At 38.7% G+C, this 24,320-nt stretch overlaps 1 protein-coding gene across 8 annotated transcripts in view; it reads left to right on the top strand.

Moving 5' to 3' along the window:
* PSD3 (pleckstrin and Sec7 domain containing 3) overlaps nt 1-24,320 on the top strand; it is a 570,605-nt gene that overhangs the window by 74,621 nt on the left and 471,664 nt on the right. The window contains exon 1 of one of the 8 annotated variants that reach the window (XM_060001196.1): nt 2,708-2,726. The exons of the other annotated variants lie outside the window; for them this stretch is intronic. The gene's annotated coding sequence lies outside the window, so the exon portion shown is untranslated. Of the gene's footprint in view, nt 1-2,707; nt 2,727-24,320 lie in introns of those variants that run through there. 8 annotated transcript variants of the gene reach the window in all.

Below are 24,320 nucleotides of genomic sequence, written 5' to 3'. Positions count from 1 at the left end.
CCCAGTTTACATATTCTTATATGTTCTTTACAATGTTGTAAGCTAGGTAGTATCCCCATTTTCAGAGGATGAAATTGAGGCTCATGGAGGTTAAATGGGATTCCTTTTTAAAACAAGTTTATTGAGATAAAATTCACATACCACACAGCTCATCCATTTAAAGTGCATATTCATTGATTTTTACTACATTCACAGAGTTGTGCATTCATACTCGTAATCAACTTTAGAGTATATTCATCACCCCAAAACAAACTTTGGATCCATTAGCTGTTTCTCCGTAATCCTACTATTGCCCCCATTCCCTGACCGAGGAATCACTATTCTATTTTCTGTCTCTATGGGTTTGCCTATTCTGCACATATCATATAAATGGAATCATACAGTATGTGGCCATTTGTGACTGGTTTCTTTCATTTAGCAAAATGTTTTCAGTGCTCAGCCATGCTGTAGCATGTGTCAGTACTTCATTCCTTTTTATTGCTGAGTAATATTCAATTGAATAGCCAGGACATATTTTATTCATTCATCAGATAGTGGTTCCCTCCCCCCCTTTTGGCATTTAGGAATAATGTTGCTGTGAACATTCATGTACAAGTTTTTGTGGGGACATATGCTTCCATTTCTCTTGGGTATGTACCTAGGAGTGGAATTGCTGGGTCATATTGTAACTCTGTGTTTGACACTTGGATGAACTGCCAAACTGATTTTCACAGGGGCTGCACTACTTTACATTTCTATCAGTAGACTATGCGAGTTCCCATTTCTTCATATCCTCATCAACACTTGTTATTTTCTGTCTTTCTGATTTTAGCCATCTTAGTGGGTATTAAGTGGTATTTCACTGTGGTTTTGCGTTTCCCTAATAATGTTGACCATCTTTTCACATGCTTTTTGGCCATTTGTTTATCTTCCTTTGAGAAATGTCTATTCAGATCATTTGCCCTATGAAAAATTGGGTTGTCTTCTTCTTATTGAATTGTAAAAAAGTTCTTTATATTCTGGATGCAAGTCTCTTGTCAGGTATATGCTTTGCAAAAATCTTCTCCCATTCTGTGGGTTGTCTTTTCACTTCCTTGTTTCTGTCCTTTGAAGTAAGTGAGGTTCTTTTTCTTAAGCAAAGCTTGGGTGGGCATAGCACACTTATAGGTCCTCACATATTTGCTGAAGTCAGTCACCACAATAATTTGTAAAATAGTTTGTATAATGAATATCATTGTTTTGGGGTTTCTGGTTGGAAAAAAGGATGGATTTAACTTTTGCCTAAGTTACTTAAGAGGAAAGCAAAGCTCTGAGGATTTGAGACCTTTGTGTGTATTGAAAAGAAATTTTCGAAGTTGTTTCTTTGGAGTCTTTTATGTACAGAAAATGCTGCTTTCCTCTTGGATTAGAGAACTGCTTGAAAGGAAAAGGACACCCTGCCTAAAAGACCCCTCTTGTAGGTCCTGTAATTTTATGATCTGAATAGAGGTTCCCAAACTAATTTGTCACAAGAATCACCTGGTTTTAGATTTCTAGGGCTGCCTGAAGGTCTGGTTCAGTAGTTCTGAGGCGGCACTTTTCATAATGACCCCACATGATTAAGATCAGGAACATTTGAGAAACTCTGATCTAAACTGGTGATAATCATGACCTTTTAGTGGTTGCCCCTAGAACTTAAGGGGCAAGTTAAGTTCTTGGTCTTAGTGGGTGTGGTCTCATCTTAGGGATGTGGCAAACATCCCTCCCTGAGGGTGATTACAGAGAGCTGATCCAGCCAGTCTGGCTACTTTGCTTAGGGAGCTACGGATCTTGATCCAAGGCAACCCACATTCTCTTTCCCTCCCCTCATATAGTAGAGGTGGTTCCACTATAAAAATTTAAACCAGGTTCACAAACATTTCAAGTCATAAGGTTGCCACTACCCTCTTGAAAGTATTCCTCCCTCCCCTTTCTTCCCCTTTAAGATGTGTCCCTGTTTTCTTACCATTGCTGAATCCCTGGCGGCCTTCCATAGCCGCACAGATCTCTATGAGACCCAGTGGTGAGAAGAGGTCATGGAAAGGAAAACAGTTCGAATTTTACATAATCCTTACTTACACTTTGCTTGTTTTGGGTGGGTGGTCAGGGTCTCCTAAAGGATTTGATAAATGTGATGTTGGGCCAGCTTCATTTAACAGGGGATGGGGACACTCCTGTGCCTGGGTCACCAAGTGAGAGGCAGTGCAGTATATGGTTAGAATGTGGCCTTAATAATGCCTGAGAGGGGCTTAGTGCCTGCAGTAAAACAGTAAGTGGACAGTAAATGTGACCTGGATGGTAGGTTATACTTATCTGGGTAGGAGGTGGAATTATTTCCATTCTTAAAATCACACAGCTGTTAACTAGTAAAACTGGTTTTTCTTGTTCCCTATATTGTGATTGCTTGTAGATACGCAGTGTGGCAGCCAAGAGGAAAATTCTGGCACTTTGAATGGTGCTTTGGCACATAGTAGTCACTCAATGAGTTAAACACCACAGGCTATTGAATCGCTAAGCCCAGGAACCCTTCCAAGCATGTGTGGACAGAATAGGTGCTCTGATACTGACCCTGGTCTTGTGGTGGAGTAGAATTTCCAGAGTCAGCAGGGTTTCTGGCCTGATCATTTTTTGCCGTTGCTTTGGTGTGTGGTCTTCTTGTACCTCCTGCTTTGGGGAAGTGGAATTTTCCCCACTTTGCAGATGTTCATGGGCTGCATTTAGTGCTCCAGGTGTGTGACTTTCATTACAGCCTTCTTGCAAATGACAACCTAGGGCATAAAGGTAAGAGTAATGTGTTAACTGTGAACTTCCTCACACAGGTCTTTCCCTTCTGGCAGAGGCATTTCATAGAAGTAGATTACAGGTGTAGGCTGTGATTGCATGGTGTGATATAACCGTCTCAGAGACCTGATTCATTCATTCTTTTGATTTTATCACTTTTTAAAATTCTTGATTCATTTCTTCCTACCTTCCTTGTGTGGCTTATATGTCAGTCGATTGTCTCTTGTATTGATAGGTTCTATCTGGGGAAAAAAATCTAATTAAATATAGTGTAATATTCTAAAGCTGGAGCTTTAAGTAAAGATATATTTACTTAAAATACTTTAAATTTTATTTTATTTGTATATAAAGATATTTATATATTTAAAAGAACTTGATAGCTTCAGAGTAATTAAGGTCAATATTTTAGAAGCACTACTAAAATAAATATCTGTGACTATTTAATGAGAAAATGTTTTACTTTATAATATCATTATATACCAAAAAGTTCACAGGGGAGTTAAAAGGATAATGGTAATTTCTTGGTATACGTAGGGATAATTGCATTATGAATCTTCATATATGACAAATATTTTATAAATTTTATTTTGCCTCTATTTAGTAAAAACAATTTAAAAATAAACCACTGTTGGTAGAATTCTGTTATGGTCATTTAACGGCTTATTTCTAAAGCATTCCATTTAGCTTTCATGGAAACAACTCTTTCTTGTTATACACATATATAATCGCTCTACATAATATTTAATTAAATTACATAATATTGGCATAAATCAGTTTGGGAGCAAACACAATTGATTCTGGTAACCATCAGCTTGGTGATCAGAGCAGAATTTCAGAGCCTTGATTACTAGCCATGAGCACCAGGTTATAATGGGCTTCAGCTCGGATGTTTCACAGGGTGCCTGATCATCCTGGAGCTGGCTAACTGCCGGCTGGTGAGAACTTCTGCTGTATATGTAACTTTAGAAACCTGATAGACTATGTGGGTATTGATAAGATAGAGAAATTGGGACACTTTCCATTTTGTTGTAGAATCACTTTTAGCTTTTATCTGCCTCATATCACTTCCATTTGTGTACACAGTTACTAAACTCCTAAATAATTTATTTCTGCATCTAAATGTTTTTGAAATTAGTTGGCTTTCTTTTTACCTGGAAGATACTTTTAAGTTCTTTTAAACTATGGTTTATAAAAATATGACCCACCCATTTCTTTCTGTTAACTGAATGCACTGCTAACAACAAAATAACTTTTTTTCTGTCTCATACCGTTCACTGGTTACACCCAGATTTTATACAGCATTAAAACATTAAGTGCTTTGTACTTTGTGTCATAATTTCTCTATCATTTGAAGAAATTAAAGTCCATTATATTGGCCTGGAGACTTTCACCTGCTTCAGGAAGGGTGTACCTATTGAGACCCATCTTTTCATTGTGCTCTGGTGAAGTAAGGTCTAGGGTTTTGAGAAATCCTACTACCCTTGGAGTGTTTTAGAGTATCTCTCAGTTTAGAGAACTATTTCTTTACAGTTATTCAGGTTTTGTATGAGATTAATTTAATTATCAAGTTGGAGCACCTTTGTTTTTTCTACAGTATCTGAATATTTATATGCATACAAAGTGCCATATTAAGATACAACCCTTTTATAAGGCTGCAAGATATACTATCATAGTTCACATGCAGCTCTGTATTACTGTAATCTTTCATTCATTCATGTATTCATTAAACAAATATTTATTGAGTGCCTCCTAAGTATCAGGCATTATTTTAGGTACTGGGGATACTGTGGTCAACAAAATAGACCCCAAAATTCTAACTCTTGCAAGGTGAGACAGACTCTGTGTGTGTGTGTGTGTGTATGTGTATATATGTATGTGTGTGTATGCACGCGCGCTCCTGTATATGTGTGTATAGTACTTTGGAGAAAAATAAAACAAAGGAGGGAGGTTAGGAATTGGGAGGGAGTTGAAATTTTAACTAGGATGGTCAAGGATGGCCCCCCTGTGGTGACTTGTATAATGAAAGGCCTGAAGAAGGTGAAGGGAGTCATGTGGCTGTCTTGGGGGAAGAGGGGCCAGCAAATGCTAGTCTTGAGGCTGAGGCATGCTTTCCGCCTTCTGGGAACTGCAAGACTGGTGTGGCTGGCGTAGTGCAGGCAGGGAGGAGAGCAGACACCAATTCCTGTAAGGCCACTGGTCCCATAGGCTGTTGCAAGGCCTTTGGCTTGTACTCGAGTGAGCAGAGAAGCTGGTGGAGAGTTCCACATAAAGATTTGACATGATCTGGCTTATGTTTTAAGAGGATGCATTGCTGTTGTGTCTCATGAGACTAGACCTAAGTGGAGAAGGGCAGAGATAGGGAAAGCAGTTAGGAAGCTATTGTAGTAATCTAGGTGAGCGATTGTGACCGCTTGGACCAGGGTGGTCTGTTTTGAAGATAGAGTGCAAAAGATTTCATGGTTGACTGGATGTGAGATGTGAGTGAGAGAAGTCAGTGGTGAATTGCAAGGTTTTGACCTCTGCAGCTTGAAGGGGGTAGGGAGAAGCTGATTTGGAGAGAAGGATCAGGAGCTCAGTTTTGGAGATTCCCAGTGGGCAGTGGATATGGTAGTTTGGATTTCAGAGGAGAGGTCTGGGCTACAGATAAACATTTGGGAGCTGTCAAAATGTAGAGACTGGAGAAATCCACAAGGGAGTGAGTGTAGATAGAAAAGAGGTTCAGGGCCAAGAACCTGGGCTACTTCTGCACTGAGGTTGGGGAGATGAGATGGAACCAGTAAAGGAGAATGAGAAAAAGCTGCTGATGAGGTAGGAAAACCAGGAGAGTGCCATGCCTTGGGAGCCAAGTAAGTGAAGACACTGTTTCAAGGAGGATGAGTCAGATACTGAAGAGGGGAAGTACAGTGATGGTCAAGGTCTCGAATTGACTTAGGGATTTAGCAATGGGGAGGTCATTGGTGAGCTTGACAGCAGCAATTGTGGTGGAGTAGTGGGGACCTACAATTGATGGTGAGGACAAGAGACAACAGGAGTAGGAAGTGGGAACATCAAACGTGGACAAATATTTCAAGGATTCTTGTTGTAAAGGGAAGGTGAATAAATACGGCTGAAGGGAAAATGAGGTCAAGAAAGGTTTTAAAATGTGGAAAGTAGCAGCATGTTTGCTGATAGCAAAGACAGTGAAGAGGAAAAATGGAATGATGCTTCATGTAGCAGCATAATTCCCTTGCAGAAGAACTTTGGTTTAGTTTAAAACAGCTAAAATCATTTAGCTTACTATTGTGAACACTAATTTTTGTTAATGTAGCCTATATTTTCAACGTACAAAATTCTTATCTTCCCATCTCTATCGAGGGAGGTCCAAGCTGGAGAGGATATATGTATACATATAGCTGATTCACTTCGTTGTACAGCAGAAACTAACACAACATTGTAAAGCAATTATACTACAATAAAAAAAAATCAAACTTTTTCTTTTCTCTGAGCCTTTAAATAAATGTTTTTTTTGTTTGTTTGGATCGTTTCTGTTCATCTTTTTCAACCTAAGGGAGTCCCTAGTTCTGCACCAGTATGCATGGGCCTGAAGTATACTCTGTCCATACACTTCAGTAACTGCTGACTTTTTTTTCAGACTTCATTTTTTTAAAGAGCAGTTTTAGTTTCGCAGCAAAACTGAGAGGAAGGTACAGAGATTTCCCATGTACTTCCAGCCCACACACATGCATAGCCTCCCCATTACCAACATCCCCATCATACGGTACACTTGTTGCAATTGATGAACCCACATTGACACATCGTGATCACCCAAAGTCCACAGTTTACATTGGGGTTCACTCTTGGTGTTGCGCATTCTTGGGTTTGGAAAATGTATAATGATGTGTATCCTTCATAATAGTAGAATATTTTCACTGCCCTAAAAAGCCCTCCCCTCTACCCCAGCCTCTGGCATCCACTGATCTTTTTACCATCACCATGGTTTTGCCTTTTCCAGAATGTCATACAGTTGGAATCATGCAGTGTATTGCCTTTTTCAGATTGGTTTCTTTCACTTAGTAATATACACTTAAGGTTCCTCCATGTCTTTCCATGGTTTGATCGCTCATTTCTTTTTAGTGCTGAATAATGTGCCATTATCTTATGTACCAAAATTTATTTATCCATTCACCCAGGACAGTATGGTTGCTTCCAGGTTTTGACATTTATGAACAAAGCTACTATAAATATCCATGTGTAGGTTTTTGTGTGGGCATAACTGCTTGGGCAAATAACCAAGGAGTATTGTATGGATTGCTGGATTGTATGGTTAGAGAACGTTTAGATTTGTAAGAAACTGCCAAACTGTCTTCCAAAGTGGCTGTACCATTTTGCATTCCCATCTGCAATGAATGGGAGTTTTTGTTGCTCCATAGCCTCATCAGCATTTGGTGTTGTCAGTGTTCAGGATTTTGACCATCCAGATGACTGTGTAGTGGTATCTCACTGTTTTATTGATCTTATCTCTGGCACAGATTTCCCACAGTCCTTTAAGCAGGTATGGAATCCTCTGGGTTTTCCAAGAATATATTTAGTCAACAAAATAGTCATTGCATGCATTATACATATATGGTCCTGTGTTTACAGATAACAGCCACAGGGCAACAGATGGCTGATAAAAAACAGGAAGAATCTAAAGATACAGATGTCTCTGGCTCTTGTGTGGATTAGTAGTGGCTTCTGTGCATGCTGTGCAAATCATCTTGGGACACTGTAGAAATGCAGATTTTGACTCTTTAGGTTTGGGGTGGGGCCTGGGATCCTGCATTTCTAAAAAACTCCCAGGTGATGCCAGTGATGCTGGTGCACCTCATTTTGAGTAGAGAGATATCAGAGGTACTACTTCTGAGCTTAAGTTTTTTCCTTAAGGTTTTGCTTTTGTTCTCTTCCTACTTTCTCTTATTTCCATACTGGGTCCTCTCTAGTGGGAATTCTCAGAACATACAGCATTTCAGTATTTTCTGCTTTCTAACTTTGCATTTTTATTGATCTCTGCAAAAAGCCTACTGGCTTCTGGGTGTTTGTTTAGTAAATAGGTAGTAATGAGGCAAGTGTCATACGTATTATCTGTGGAAGGCCAGACTCTCAGGCTCGTAAATCCCCAGGCCCTTTTTCTCTTGGGCATCTGAACATACACTTCTGTGCTTTGAAGACCCAGAGGCAGGGTCCAGCACTGGGGCCAAATTGCCAGTTCAGGTGTGTGTTCAAGCGTGGTCAGCTGTCTAATGCTCTGGACACTTCTGTGCTAAGTCTAGCTCTCCTGATGGAGGTTAGTTGCTGAGCTGTGTTATAGAAGTAAATTCTGTCAGCTTGTGGAAAGTAGAGGAAATCTCTTAAATTAGCACATGCTGATAAAAAGCTTCTCAGACGGCTCTAGAAGAGTCACTCATCAAAGGTCATTTTTGGGGGGAGTGGGGGAGAGTTTGAAATTAATTATATGTAAACTGAAAATTTATTTAAGTTCTATGTTTCGTTTCTGCTGTGATTTAGATCATATATCTTGTCCTGAATTTAATTTTCATGAGGCATATTCTTTAGGATCATCTATGTCAGTGCTGTCCAATATAAATATGTGTTATATATATAATTTTAAATTTTCTAGTAGTCACCTTAAAAAAGTAAAAAGAAATAGGTGAAATTAATTTAAATAATATATTTAACCCATTGTATCAGAAATGCTGTCATTTCAATATGTAATAGGTATAAAAATTATTAATGAGATAATCTGTTTTCTTCTTCTTCTTACCCTAAGTGTTAGTGATCTGACATGTATTTTTTATTCACAGCACTTCTGCCATATTTCAGGTACCAAATGGCTCCATGTGGTGCTGTATTGGACAGTGCTGATCTATATGCAGAGAAGTTGCAGGTGTAATAAATACAGTTTTGTTTGTACCTTTATTTCATCATTCTCTGTGAATCTCAACATATTATTTGCTATAGTGATAGCATTTATGGCTAGCTAAATATTAAAATTGGGGTGGAATTTTTAATATTAATTTAAAAATCTACCCTAAAATGAATAGATGAATGTATGGAAAATAGAAAATTATAAATATGCAAAAAAATGCTAAGCTGCCAGCTGACTTCAGCAATGGCTAACAGAGGTGAGGGTCTATATAAATTAAAAATGGCTGAGACTTTCAGATAAGTTTTAGCAAAATTATTTAGGATAATTTGCTTCTTCAGATGATTTCTGAGAAGTAGTTACAACAGCAACATCAGTAAGAGTTTTGAAAGGTGAGAAGCACCATTCTGAACACACTTCATGTCCATTTTCATTTGATTCCCACAAATCCCTATAAGGTAGGTAGGTACTGTGATGACTTGCATTTTGAAGATGGGGAACCTGAGACCAGAAAGGTGTAGTAATTTGCCCCAGGTCACCAAGTGGGTAGACTGTGGATCTAGGATTTGAACTCTAGACAGTCTGATCCCAGAGCTTACTTATTTCAAGTCTGTGCCAGATGGCTTCCTCAGTATGTCCCAGTGATGCCTTGTTAAATTGTGTGATTCAGGGGTAAAGAGTGGGGATTGCTTGATGTATGAAATCGTTGTGTTCTGAAAACTTGAGTATAAATTAACTCTTTAAATAAATCTTTTGCCATTAATTTGTCTTAATTTCAGAATTGCTTTATCTTGACTTCTGACTGATCTTCAATTTAAGTTGGGCCTCAGCACTTAATTTCTCTGCCCAACCCTGACTTGGGGAAAGAACAGCTAGTGATATATAAGGGAAACCTTCCTTGTAGTAGAGGACTAGAGCTTACAGCTTGATTGGGAGGATACGGCTCTAATACTAGTAAAAGATTATTATAACTTACAGTTAAGTGCAGTCACAGCAGCAGTCATTTATTTTTATACTCATTATCTTTTTTAATCATTAAAATGATGCTGTAGGGTTGGTTTTATCTTCCTCAATAAATAAGTGCCAAAAACAGTGCATTGTATCTGAAACAGACTCCATGTATTCAATTCTGGGTGTCACCTTTCAAGACAGACATTAGCAATGAAAGGACAGCTAGGTATGTGAGTGGTGGGTGAATGGTCAGAAAATCATGTGATATTAGGAGAGGTTGTAGAAACTTTAATCTTTAGCTTAAGGAAAGAAGACTTAGTGGCAGAATAGTTGTTTTTAAGTATTTGGAACAAGGACTGTGGTCTAAAGAGAAACCTGACTACAGGAAAGGAATATGTACACTTACTCCATCTTTCTCCAAAGAATTATGGGAGAAATTTACAGAAAAGCAGATTTTTACTTCGAAATAATAAAGCACTTTTTCACAGAGCTGTTTGAAAAACCAAACCACTTTCTGTTTACATGTGTTTGGACAGAGAATAGGTCCCTACCTGGATATTTAGATTAAATGCTTGCATTTGGAAGATTCGGATTATAGGAATTGGCTATTGGGTGAGTTGTCCAGTTGGTCAAATGAAAGACCCTTTAAGTTCTTTCCAGTCTTGGGGGTTGTGATAAATTGTGTTCTAAAATCAGATTTTTTGTAATGTAAATAATTACTACCTCAGTTTTGGAAGTTAAGTTGGAGATTGGAAATTAAGTTGGAGATTGTGATTTAATAATAGAATGTCAGAGCAAAGAAGGACCTTAGAAATCTTGAGGTCTAACCTCATTTTGCAAATGAGGAAACTGAGAAAGTTAGAGAAAATAAAGACTCAGTTGGACAAGTACTCAGCTCGTATTGACTTCAGCTGCACTGCTTTTTTTTCTCACTACAATTACTAATGTATAGGTGGAACAGACTAAATCACCTACAGCACATTTTGAAAGGTCCTTTTTAATCTTCTCTAGAGCTAACAGAATAAAGCAGCCTTAAGTTCATTTTGTTCTAATTGGGGCACACTTGAGTCCTTTTTTTGTTACCTCATCTGAATTTGAAACTCAGTGATTTTCCTAAAGACAAGCTTTCTGTTTCTTCAACTTATTTAATGCCACAGTGTTTTATTTCACTGAAAACATAAGCATCTTCACATTGAAGGCAGAAAGAAGGCATACAGTGGCTCTGATAATTTATCATTCCTTCAACAAATATATCTTGAAGGCTTCCTGTGTGCCACATGCTTTTCCAAACACAGTTGTGGGATTTTTCTCTGAGTTGGGAAGCCATTAGATAGTGTAGAACAGAGGATGAGGGGATGTGCTTTTTTTTTTTTTTTAAAGTATCACTAACAATCTAAAAGGATTATCTGGGAGTTTCAGCCAGCTGTAGTCTGCTTTGATTTAGTAAAACACCTTTTGTCCAGTTGGCACACGTTGGAATTACTGCAGTTAGAGCTTTGATCCTTGTTAGTTACATAAGCAAGTTATTCTACCATTTACTGATTTGAAAAACATTATAACTTTATGATGGAATCTGACAGACCTACGTTTGAATCCCATCTTTCAATGGTGATCTGATTCTGAGCAAATGTATTAATTGTGAGCTTCAGTTTTGTCATTGGTGAAATGGGGTTAAAGCTGTTTCATGGGGCTTTTTTGATGATTAAATGATTAAAAGGAGAACGTGCTTATGAAGTGCTCAGCTCATTGCTTGGAATGTTGTAAACATTCAATAAAAGCACAGCAATTACTATGATAATTTAGAAAAGGGAATTTTAAGAATGGGTAAAAATTATTTTAAAGATAGATTTAGGGTGCTAACTCAGCCTTTATGTTTAGTTTAGACTAAATGTATTAACTACCTTTGTCTAAAAGTCCTAACATTGAAACAGTACTTAAAATAATACCTGTCTTAGCACTATTTCTTTTACATGTGTATGAATTAATTCTTTTAAATGTCACTAGCAGTTTTTGTGGTGTCACAATTTGGCACATTCTAGAACTCTCTTCCCATTCCACAGGCATTATCAGTTTTGGACAATTCTGGAAATTTGGCTGTTGATTAAAGCAGGCAGAGAAGGTCCTGCCTGTGGGTCACAGTTACCTCTAGCCAAAGGACACGCAGGGAAGTGGTTCACTGTGAAGCCTCCCTGGGTTTTAGGGGTCCGTGCCAGTGCGTGCGTGTGTGTGTGTGTGTGTGTGTGTGTGTGTGTGTGTGTACTCTGTTACGCAGGATCTTTGTCCTCCCAGCTGATGTTTTTTCTTTACATATGTTTTACACCTGGAAATTCAGTCTGACTTTTACTTCAGTGTTGTATCTAATAGCAGTGTCTGGTTAAAAGCATTACAAATTTGATTTGCCAGTCTGCAAGTGATATTAGGAGAGAGTCCTATGTGTAATTGGATTGGACCTCTGTAAAACTTGTCTTTATGTTGCCCTACTTTTTTTGGGTGATGGCCTGCTCATTTCTGCATCTCATTTTCCTGGGTCTTTAGGTGTCACCTAGCTGACTTGAGAAATACATCTGGGTTATTGGGAGAGGGATCGGGGACCATGTGGACATTTTAACTGTCTTTGGAGGCGATATTTTGCCTCCCTCTCCTCTTAATTATTTGACAGAACTTTGGCAAAAATAAGGCCACTGTCTTAATGTAATATTTCAGCATTATTTTCAGTTGGCCCATGAGTGAGTGTGATCATTATGAGAATTCTAGATCATGGAAAAGGTGGGTACATGGCAGGCCTCTGGCGAAGATGTGGGCATGTGCAGCTTTTTTTCTTGGATTGTGTAATTAATTGTTAAAATTCCATTTTAAAATATAAAATTGGAAATGTTTTTCTGATTATGAAAAAAGACCTGGTAATTGTAAACAGGTTGGGATATACAGAAATATTTAAAGAAGAAAACAAAAATCAACTATAATTCCTCTACTTAGAGATAAAACACTGTTAACCTTTTTTGAGGCATTTCTGTTTCTTATTCTGAGCGTGTGTTTGTGTTCATACAGTATATATGGTTTTATGTGTTTTACTTTGCTTAATATTGTATTACAGACATTTCCCCATGTTATTAAAACTACTTGCAAATATGCTTTTTAAAATGGCCACCTACTATTTAGTGTTAGGGCCCTTCTGTAACTTATTAAACCAGTTCTCTATTGTTGGATACCTAGGATGTTTCCAGGATCTCATTGTGATTTTATTTCTACATATATTGAATATACACACACATACTTTATATATAAACTTTTGTCTGTATCTCTGATTATTGCCATAGAATATTTTCCTATAAGAGGAGTTTGAGAGTTATAGGTGTGAACTTTTTAAGTCCTCCACATCTATATTTCTTTCTGGAAAGGTGGCACCATTTACATTTATATTTTACTCACCATACTATAGAATCAGAAAGAAACTTTTGTGATTTTTGAGTGATACGGGTTAGGACTAGCTTTGTCATAGCCATTATCTAAGTTCACATCTTTAAAAGGAGGTTATGGAACCACAGAGCTGAAATCTTTAGATCTACATCTAGTACATATTAGTCCTACTATGATATTTTACAGATGAGGAAACTGAGAGCTACAACAGTTATTTAATTGATTTACCCAAGTTCATGTGGTTGGTAATTGGCTGAGCCAGGATTAGAGACTTTGACTCCTTGTCCTGCATCTTTTCTTTTTCATCTAGATCTTGATGCACCAGAGATAGTTGTTCCCCAGGACTGAATTAGAGGGTGACATAAATGTCACCAAACATTTTTTTGCCATGACAGCCTCTGCTAGGCATATAGAACCATTCATTACCTATCATCTGGCCCAGGACATGCCTCTTCCCTATATCTCCCCCAGAATCTCGGCTTAATTTTGATAGGCCTGGCTTGACTTATGTGTCTGTCCCTGTGGCCAGTGTCTTAGCTCGGCCTGAGTCACATGCCCAGAGGCATGGCCCTGGGTGAAGATGAGGGGAAGATGCCAATTTAAGCCTAACACATGGAGTGAGACTAGAGGAGAGATTATTTAAAGAAGAAAAGAGGTATTCTGTTATAAGAAGAAAGAGTGCTGGGCAGGCAGAAACAACAGCTGTCCGTGGCTGATGAAATGGGGCTGGCCAGAGGAAGCGTATGCCTTATAGAGGGATAACAGTGCAGAAGGCAGGGGCAGGCAAGAGCTTAGCACAGGAGGGACTGAGGAAGGCCTGGAGCCTGGCCAAGTGCAGAGGTGTTGGGAGGGGGAGATGGGGAGGGAGGGAAGGGAATTGGAAAGGTAAGCTGAAGACAGATTGGGCAGTGAAGTAGGATGCTTGGATTTTGTCCTATGAAAATGAGAATTCAAGTCGTTGAAGGGGTTTAAGCAGTTTAGCTTTTAAAAAAGATCACGCTCCATTCATTTCTCCTAGGCAGAAAGGAAGAGGGAGAGTGTTAGGAGGCTTTGTAGGAGAGAGATGAAGGTTTCTTGGATGGGAATACAAACAAGTGGAAAGATAAGTGAGCCACAGTTTGTGTAGATCAACAGAATCTGTTGAGTGATGGGTAAGGAGAGGAGGAATGACAGATTTCCAGCTTGATTAGCACAGTGGATGGAGCTGCCATTGTTGAGATTCAGCTCTTTTATGTAAATGGAATTATTCAGTATTATATTTTGTGTCTAGCTTCTATGCTCAAAATTGGGAGGTTAATGTGAGTCATTGCATAATAGCGACACCACTGCTATTACCCTGGATAGATATTCTGCCAGTCATTGAGCCCTTCTGTTGAGGGATATTTGAGTGGTTTCCCACTTTAGCTAGCACGGCTAGTGGTGCTGCCAACACTTACGTATATGGTGCACATATATGTGCATTTCAGTAGGTATATGTATCAGGTCATAGAGTGTATGTCCTGGGTTGAATAGTGTCCCCCCAAATTCATGTCCACCTGGAACCCCTGACTTTATTTGGAAAAAGGATCTTTGTGAGTGTAATTGGTAAAGATGAGGTCATAGTGGAGTAGCGAGCCCTAATCCAGTGACTGGTGTCCTTATAAGAAGAGAAAAAGAGACACACAGACACAGAGAGGAGAAGGCCGTTTCTCATTGGATACTGCTTTGTGTTACTCAGTTCTTCCCACCCAGACTGTAAACTTCTTGAGAACAGGGGTTAGACATGTCTCGTTTTTCTTCGTTGATTCTAGCACAGTGCTGAGGTGTATAATAGGCACTTGGTTGGACATAGATCAGGGGGAGCTGATCCTAAACCCCACCCTCCGCTCAGGGTGGACCTTGAGCGGAGGCTTAAAGGAATGAGAACAAATCCCATTTATTAGGATATTTTTTGTTGATGGTTTTTAAACTTGTTTAAAATGGTATAAATTATGTGGGAAGAGGTGCATGAACTGCATTTCTTACAAAATAAAGAAATCTGCCCTAGATAATCTTTTGATAGTGCTTTAACATTTTCTAATCCCTGGTATTCTCATTAAATCGTCTGCCCTATTTTTGTGCTTCCAGGTAATTTTTTTCTGTCTAAAATTAGTGTTTCTTTTTTCTTTGGTGTTATTCCACATAGTGAAAAGTAAAAACATCAAATAACTAGCTATGTCATCTCTGGGTGGTCTCTGCCCCTTCGATGCTGCTTTGATTCTCTCAGTTTCTTGGTCTCTTTTTTTTCTCCTTTACTAAAAAAGCTCATTCTGAAGTGCCTGTGAAAAGAGGTCAAGACTGGAAGAAATCAGTCCAGTGGCCCAGCTCCCTGAGGTTATAGGGCAAACAAAACCTCTTCACAGAATGTGCTCCTGGCCTGGAAGCCCAGTGCTTCGCTAGGCTCAGGAGATGCTCAGCGATGCTGGTTTCTCAAACTTAACCACTGCTGTGGTTTGCTTGGCCCAGACTGGTAGGTGGTTCTGCAGGCCAAATGGTGGGCTCCAGCCCAGCAGGTACTAACCACCTGGGGCAACAGTGTGCTTTTTGTTATGTCATTTCTCCATTTACTACAGATTTTAAAAACGATGATTAGGAGAGTCTCAGAAACCAAAGTTATTTTCCATACTCTTATTTCCATACTTCTGAAGGACTGTTAGAAATTTTAGTTCTGTTCCTTAAGTTTCTAAGGAAAAAAGTCCCCAAATGTTGGGGTCACTTTTACACCTCCAAATCAATCCTTGCTTTTTACATGTGGTCGTGTCATTAAATGTTCCTGTGGAAGCATTGTTTAAGGAAATAGAGGTGTGGAGGGGCTTGGCATATGGGGGTTGGGGGAACATTTTTAACTTGGGTAGTTAGGCGGCTACAACCATGTGGAACAGAAGTGGTGATTAGACTAATTAGTTAAGCCATTTTTTAAGTGCCCTGTCGACCCAGGGGTAATGGCCTAGAAATGCTGCCTTTCCTGATTTATTTGATTGATGGAAAGCAGGTTTTACACTTGGGAATTTTCTTGTTTTTAAAATTAGAGATCTTTTTGCCTGGTTTTCATCTGTTTCAATTTTGTTTCTCTGGTAACAGAGAGGCAGGCGTATCTTGGGAGTTTTGGGACAGGGCTTCTCTGCTTGTTGTTTTCCTCTCCTTCACACACTGTTCTAGTGGAGCAGATTTAACTGAGCACCTTTAGTCAAGTGTATTTATCTAACATCCCTTGTTGCCTACTGTGTGTCAGGCACTGTTCCATGCAAAAGGTACGGGGATATCTAGCAGTTAAAAGAGTTTGTTTTATTCAGTGTTACTTCCCCAGCTGCTTGGTGCATGGTAGGTACTACGTAAATAATTTTTGAAAGAATGAGGGGGTTAAAGGGTTGGCCCTTGTTTTGTGTTTTGTGTGTATGCTCAGATTTAGCTCATGCAGTTGTAGCTCATTTTGCAAAACAGTTTTCTTTAAAAAAGGAAAACAAATTTCTGTGCACTTAATCTCATTTCCCTGTAGTTTTAAAATTTAAGCTAAGTCTTTTCAAGGAATTTGCTTATAAAAATAATAAATAAGAGCAGGAATACTGTAGACCCTTAAACATAAAAATATGAAGTGAAAAATGTTTTGCCCAATTTTAATACGGTGCAATACTTTTTGCACACGTTGTGTTGTTTGATCTTGCCGTCATCTCTGAGGTAGGCAGGGCGAGCATTACCATCCCTGCCACAGCACTCGTGTAGTGGGCGTGTTGTGTGGGTTAGAAGAGTTAGCTGGCTTCCTCAAGTGTCCGCAGCCAGAACATGACAGAGACAGTACACCCCCTCCTCTTCTCACTCCTGGCCCATGTTAGTCTTCCCTTCAAGGGACAGCCTCTTGTGTACCAGCTCCCAGATGGCTGGATCAGCCCCACTGGGGTTAACGAACCCTTTAAGGACGGGCATTCAGCAATAAATAGTGTCTGACTCTTCAAAAACAGCATTAGTTATATATATACTATATGTATATATATATATTGTATATAGTGTATATACACACACACGCTAATCAGATAAACAGAATATTTAAAGATGCTTGTGAGACTTTTTACAACATTGAACATTTTGTGATGATTTGACTATTCTCCTTACCTCAGATAAGAGCTTATGGGCTTGTAATGAGGAAGTGAGCCAGAGAGACCTTTTTGAACCCTTTGATCCCTGAGTATATTTTAAAATGTATAATGGGGTAATAATACCAACCTTGCAGAAGTGTTCTGAGTATTAAATGAGGAAATCCATGTAAGCATAGCACTACCATATGAAGCACTCAGTATTTGATAGCAAAAACAAAATAAGACAAAAACAAGAAAAAAAACCCTAAATACCAAAGGGTAAAATAAAACTATTTTCATGTGCCTTTGTATACTTTATAGTTAAAATTTTAATTATAATAACTTATCTATTTATTAATGCAGTTTCTCCAAGGACCTCTACTGTTAACCTAATTTCAATTATCCCATGTATGTGAAGGATCAAAATAATTTTCTTTTTAAAATAAAAACTCCCAATTGTGTGTGACCTTTAACAGTTAATTAGCCTTTATTACCTCATTGCCAGTTGAGTATTTTTTTCTTTTAATTTTTTGCTGTAAGCGGGCCTCTCACTGCTGTGGCCTCTCCCGTTGCGGAGCACAGGCTACGGACGCGCAGGCTCAGCGGCTATGGCTCACGGGCCCAGCTGCTCCGCAGCATGTGGAATCTTCCCAGACCGGGGCACGAACCCGTGTCCCCTGCATCGGCAGGCGGACTCTCAACCACTGCGCCACCAGGGAAGCCCCAGTTGAGTATTTTAAAGACCTATTGCTGCACCTACACTACATATCATGGGTTAGAGGTTTAAGACACAACTGGAATTTCTTAGTCTTTAAAATAGAACATTGGGTAATAAAATGAGGTAGATTATCAGAACAAAGCTTGATAAATGTGATTATTAATTTAGAGTTACAAGATATTCATTAAATCAGACTAATTAGGAAATATTTAATTGGCTTCTAGGAAAAAATTGAAAATGTTGTAGAGCGAATTGCCACCCAAAATCAGGAGCAGAGAAATAGAATTGATTCTGAGACCTTTTCATGCTACTAAAATACATCATTCTAATATTTTATTATTTTAGAGAGAAAAGAACTCCAGAAAAATTGTTTAAAATTTGTCATCTGTGACATGATACTATACATAGAGAATTCTAAAGATGTCACCAGAAAACTACTAGAGCTAATCAGTGAATTTGGTAAAGTTGCAGGATGCAAAATTAATGCACAGAAATCTCTTGCATTTCTATACACTAATGATGAAAAATCTGAAAGATAAATTAAGGAAACACTCGCGTTTACCACTGCAACAAAAAGAATAAAATACCTAGGAATAAACCTACCTAGGGAGACAAAAGACCTGTATGCCAAAAACTATAAGACATTGATGAAAGAAATTAAAGATGATACAAATAGATGAAGATATGTACCATGTTCTTGGATTGGAAGAATCAATATTGTGAAAATGACTATATTACCCAAAGCAACCTACAGATTCAGTGCAATCCGTATCAAATTACCAATGGCAGTTTTTACAGAACAAGAACAAAAAATCTTAAAATTTGTATGGAGACAAAAAAGACCCCAAATAGCCAAAGCAGTCTTGAGGGAAAAAAAACAGAGCTGGAATAGTCAGACTTCCTGACTTCAGACTATACTACAAAGCTACAGTAATCAAGACAGTATGGTACTGGCACAAAAACAGAAATATAGATCAATGGAACAGGATAGAAAGCCCAGAGATAAACCCATGCACCTATGGTCAGCTAATCTATGACAAAGGAGGCAAGGATATACAATGGAGAAAAGACAGTCTCTTCAATAAGTCGTGCTGGGAAAACTGGACAGCTACATGTAAAAGAATGAAATTAGAAGACTCCCTAACACCATACACCAAAATAAACTCAAAATGGATTAGAGACCTAAATGTAAGAACGGACACTAAGAAACTCTTAGAGGAACACATAGGAAGAACACTCTTTGACATAAATCACAGCAAGATCTTTTTTGATCCACCTCCTAGAGTAATGGAAATAAAGACAAAAATAAACAAATGGGACCTAATGAAACTTAAAACCTTTTGCAAAGCAAAGGAAACTACAAATGAGATGAAAAGACAACCGTCAGAATGGGAGAAAATATTTGCAAATGAATCAATGGACAAAGGATTAATCTCTAAAATATATAAACAGCTCATGCAGCTCAATATTAAAAAAACAAACAACCCAATCCACAAATGGGCAGAAGACCTAAATAGACATTTCTCCAAAGAAGACATACAGATGGCCAAGAAGCACACGAAAGGATGCTCAACATCACTAACCATTAGAGATGCAAATCAAAACCACAATGAGGTATCACCTCACACCAGTCAGAATGGCCATCATCAAAAAATCCACCAACAATAAATGCTGGAGAGGGTGTGCAGAAGAGGGAACCCTCTTGCACTGTTGGTGGGAATGTAAATTGATACAACCACTATGGAAAACAGTATGGAGGTTCCTTAAAAAACTTAAAAATAGAACTACCATAAGACCCAGCAATCCCACTACTGGGCATATACCCTTAGAAAACCATAATTCAAAAAGAGACATGTATCACAGTGTTCACTGCAGCACTATTTACAATAGCCAGGACATCATGGAACCAACCTAAATGTCCATTGACAGACGAATGGATAAAGAAGATGTGGTACATATATACAACGGAATATTACTCAGCCATAAAAAGGAACGAAATTGAGTCATTTGTAGAGACGTGGATGGATGTAGAGACTGTCATACAGAGTGAAGTAAGTCAGAAAGAGAAAAACAAATATCGTATATTAACGCATATATGGAACCTAGAAAAATAATACAGATGAACCAGTTTGCAGGGCAGAAATAGAGACACAGACACAGAGAACAAACGTATGGACACCAAGGGCGGAAAGTGACGGGGGGAGGGTGGTGGTGTGATGAATTGGGAGATTGGGATTGACACATATACACTAATATGTGTAAAATGGATAACTAATAAGCACCTGCTGTATAAAAAAATAAAATTCTAAAATTAAAAAAAAATAATGTTAGAAGTTTAAAAAAATAAAATTTGTCATCTGTCTTATGGGATAATAATGAATAATTGATTTCACTATTTGGATATATTTTTGGAGAATGTGGAAATTTAAAACACTCAACACTTTTTATAGCTACAATTAAGGAATTATAATAAAATTCAGTAAGACTGCAAAATTCACAAACATATTACCTCAATAAAAAAATTGAAACTTGTTCCTTCAAATGCTCAAATGGTTCTTTTAGATCATATTTTGATAGAATTCTTTAAACGGTATATTATTACTCCCTTTTCTGTATTTTTAATGCATGTACTTAATGCTGTTTAACTTTTTTTAGTTATCCATGTTGATTTCCAGTATTGAATTATAGTGATGTTCTCCTCATGGGCTTATAGGTCTGTACCTAATCATGTCAAGGCGTTATGGTAAATTATTATAATGTATGAATAACCTGGTTTTAAATAATAACCTGGTTTTAAATAAGAGCCTAATAACCGTTTTAGTTACATTATGCTCTTTAACAACTAGACATTCAGCAGACATGCAGACAGAATCTTAAAAGGTATTTTAAGTACTTTTCACATATTAGCTTATTTATTCCTTAAAACAACCTCATGAGGTTGGTTTCTTGTTATCCCCATTTTCCAGAGTCACAGGGAAGTTAAGTACTTGTGCAAGGTCACCTACTAGTAAGTGGACAAGTCAGGATTTGAATTCTTTCCATCTGGCACCAGAGCCTGCCTCTTTATCACCATGGTGGTCTTTTTGTTTTACAAGGAGCGGACTGTTTTTTGTCTGTGGCCTGTTTTGCTTTCATCCTGATTTTTGTATGTTTTGAAACTTGCATTCACTCATTTGTTCATTCAGCAAATATTTACTGAGCACCCATCATGTGGTGCAGCAGTGATCCAGCTGGGCCCTGATCTGCGGGACTCTGGTGACCTGCAGGCCTGATGTTGCAGCTTAACGTCTAGGAGGGAGGGCAGATGGAGCAGAGTGAAGCTTACTGTGTTACCGAGAGACAAGGACCTGAGAGGTGAGCAGGATTAAGCCAGATTGGAAAGCAGGTGTGAGGAGAAGAGGAGGACATTCTAGGTAAAGGGAGCAGCCATGTGCAAAGGCCAGAGGATGTATAAGTAGTTTAGAGAACTTCAGACAAATCCATTATGGCTGAAGTCCAGTGTTTTGAATTGGAAATGGAGTGAAGAAGGGTGTAGATAGTGTTAAAAGTGTTCTAAGATCAGACAGAAAACTGAAAGGATTGATTCACTTTATACTTTATTGTAATTTCTGACAGTAAAAGCATAGAAACCAAGTGTATAGCTTCCAAACTTGTGGGGGCATGGGATAATAAATCACTTCAAAAGGAAGCAAGAAAGGAGATTAAAATAAAATAGATGGGACAGATAGCACAAAATAAGATGATAGATATAAACCCAAATGTGTTTGTAATTACTTTAAGTGTATATGGACTAAATGCACCAAAAAAAGACAAGGATTTTCAGACTGATAAAATCTAACCAAACAGGGGCTTCCCTGGTGGCGCAGTGGTTGAGAGTCCGCCTGCTGATGCAGGGGACATGGGTTCGTGCCCCGGTCCGGGAGGATCCCACATGCCGCGGAGCGGCTGGGCCTGTGAGCCATGACCACTGAGCCTGCGCGTCTGGAGCCTGTGCTCCACGGTGGGAGAGGCCATAGCAGTGAGAGGCCCGCGTACCGCAAAAAAAAAAAAAAAACACAAAAAACCCAAAAAACTAACCAAACAAATAAACAGATATACTTGACAGAGAATACCACAATACAGGAAATGACCAGAAGTGACCATGAGATAATATACCCCCATCTCCTCACCTCTCCCTTTATCCTGAAGCCACTACCTTCCTGGGAAGGGTACTGGACGTTCCCCTGCAAGTGCAGTGGAGGTCACACTGGGAGCTGGCAGGTTAGCTGTGCCTGGGTTACGCAGTACTGGCTCCCACCAGCTTGTGAGAGCTTTATGGCAGAGGGGGAGTCTTATTCACATCCCTAATGAATTATGTAGTGTTCGGCAAACATAAGTATAAATAGACCTTGACTTTATTTTGTATATACATTGATTTCCATGTGAGATTGTAAACTCTTTGCAGGCAGGGAACCTGTAATACTTCTGACTTTTCCATAATACCTGCTAAAACATATGTGAGTAAATAATAAATATTTCTTGTTTAATTAGTTCAGTCAAGGTTAAATCTGACTTCTGCATAAGGATACTATTGTACCTCTCAGTGCTTTGGAGATTTGTTTTCACAACAGAAGGAAAAAAAACATGTTTTTATGCAATTAAGGACCAAATGACCTACTTTTTCATAAATACATTTTACAAGTAGAAAATTCTTTTGTACTTTGAAAAGCATGATTTATTTAATATCAAAGAAATGCTTTACTCATAAAAGCTGTAATAAAATATTGGTAGTAAAATAATACAAATATTTTTCTATTATTTGGAGGAAAAATTGAGCAGAGCATACCAAAACAGCAGTTCCTTTTCTTTGGAGTGAAAGATACTCTTGATTCTATTAGTACAAATGCCTGAAGTTCTCTTGTTAAGGAAGAATGTGCTGCTGAAGAAAAGACTCAGTTGATCTCATGTAAGAGCTTCTCATTATGAATGGAAAGAATGACGGAATTCAGTTTTTACTTACAATGTATAAAAATTAAAACATGGAGCTAGGGTCTAGTTGGATATATTTCTTTGCAATAGATATTTTGGAAACTGAGAACTAAAGATGCTGTATGCTGCTTCCCCCTAGCATCCTGGTGGTTCTCCTGTTTAGTGACCTTAGTTAACTGTGGTGGAATCACAGAATTTTGAAGCAGGAAAAGGATCTCAGAAATCTCTTCTCATCCTCTCATCCTCCAGATGAGCAAAATAGGCCCACAGTGGTGAAGGGACGAGACGGGGGTCATATGGCTAATTCTGGAAGGAACTAGGCACTCGGACTCTATCTGGCTTGCTTGCTTTGAGACTGCACTGTGTTGCTGCCCAGCAGTTCTGCTGTGGTTGCCGACCTTAGTGTAGTGATAAGAGGGGTGGGAGGTGGGGGAAGGAAGGGAGAGAGTCAACATCAGTGAGGGAGACCAGAGACTGGGATTGAGAGAAGGAGAGACGGAAGACCATAGAGAAAGAAGTATGCCTGCCTTGCTCCTTTCTCAGCAGTGGTACCAGTAAAAGCAACGGTCTGAAGCAGGGTCTTGCTGCACACATGAAGCGAGGGGAGACTGGTTCAGGTGGGACCTAGGAATGTCCTATACCTGCAGCATAAACGCCATTCTGAGCATCTGTGTCTGTAGGCTTGTTGATGTATCTCAGTCCAACCAGTAGAGCCAGCCTCTCAGGTTACAAAGAGATGTTGGGGAGAGAAGAGTCAAATCGAAATTTGTGTGGCTGATAATTTGCCAGTTTTCAGGTTTTTCTTAGCAAGGGGGTATAATCTCACATTTCCCTTTCTACTTTCAAGTCTGAGCAAAATCCTGTGACACTTCTTGCTTAGTTAGTTGGGGTTTGACTTTTTAAGAGAAGTCAAAATGCAAACTGATTTTCAAAAGGTATTTGGAATGTTTCAGTTATCCTTTCCCAGTTCACTCAGGGTCTATTACAGATTTGCTGGTGTAAAACAAGTGTTGAAACACCAGTGTGTGGGCGTGTGGCCCACAGTGCCCCTTGGACTTTCACCAAGCTTATGCATTTCCCTCGGGCCGGATTCAGGTTCTTAAATCCCAGCACACCTCCCTGAAGTCAGGTGGGAGCTTGGCCTGATTGAGGTCCCCAGTCCTAGCTACTGATTATCAATTGTGTTCCTTGGTATTAACGTGATATCTGACTTAGGGTCCTCAGGAAGACATGTTCTGTTCACTTGTTTTTACTCTAAAGCCCGTCTTTGGTTATACCATTAGAAGTGTCTCAGTTCCATCTCTTTCTTTGTAGGTTCTATAGTTGGAAATAAATTATGACAGTTAAAATTTTATTATTATACAAGTAATGTATGTTCATTTTAGGAAAATTAGAAAATAGGGAAAGCAAAAAGAAGAAAATATAAATAATCTATAATCTACCTCTTAGAGAAACCACTGCTTGGTAGCATTTTAGTGCATATCAAAATGCTTTTCTATGTACATTTATTTGCATAATA

This window comes from Delphinus delphis, chromosome 21 (assembly GCF_949987515.2).
Source record: "Delphinus delphis chromosome 21, mDelDel1.2, whole genome shotgun sequence".
Lineage (NCBI taxonomy): Eukaryota > Metazoa > Chordata > Mammalia > Artiodactyla > Delphinidae > Delphinus > Delphinus delphis.
The sequence above is the reverse complement of the archived record's forward strand: the minus strand, read 5'-3'. Positions and strand labels throughout refer to the sequence as shown.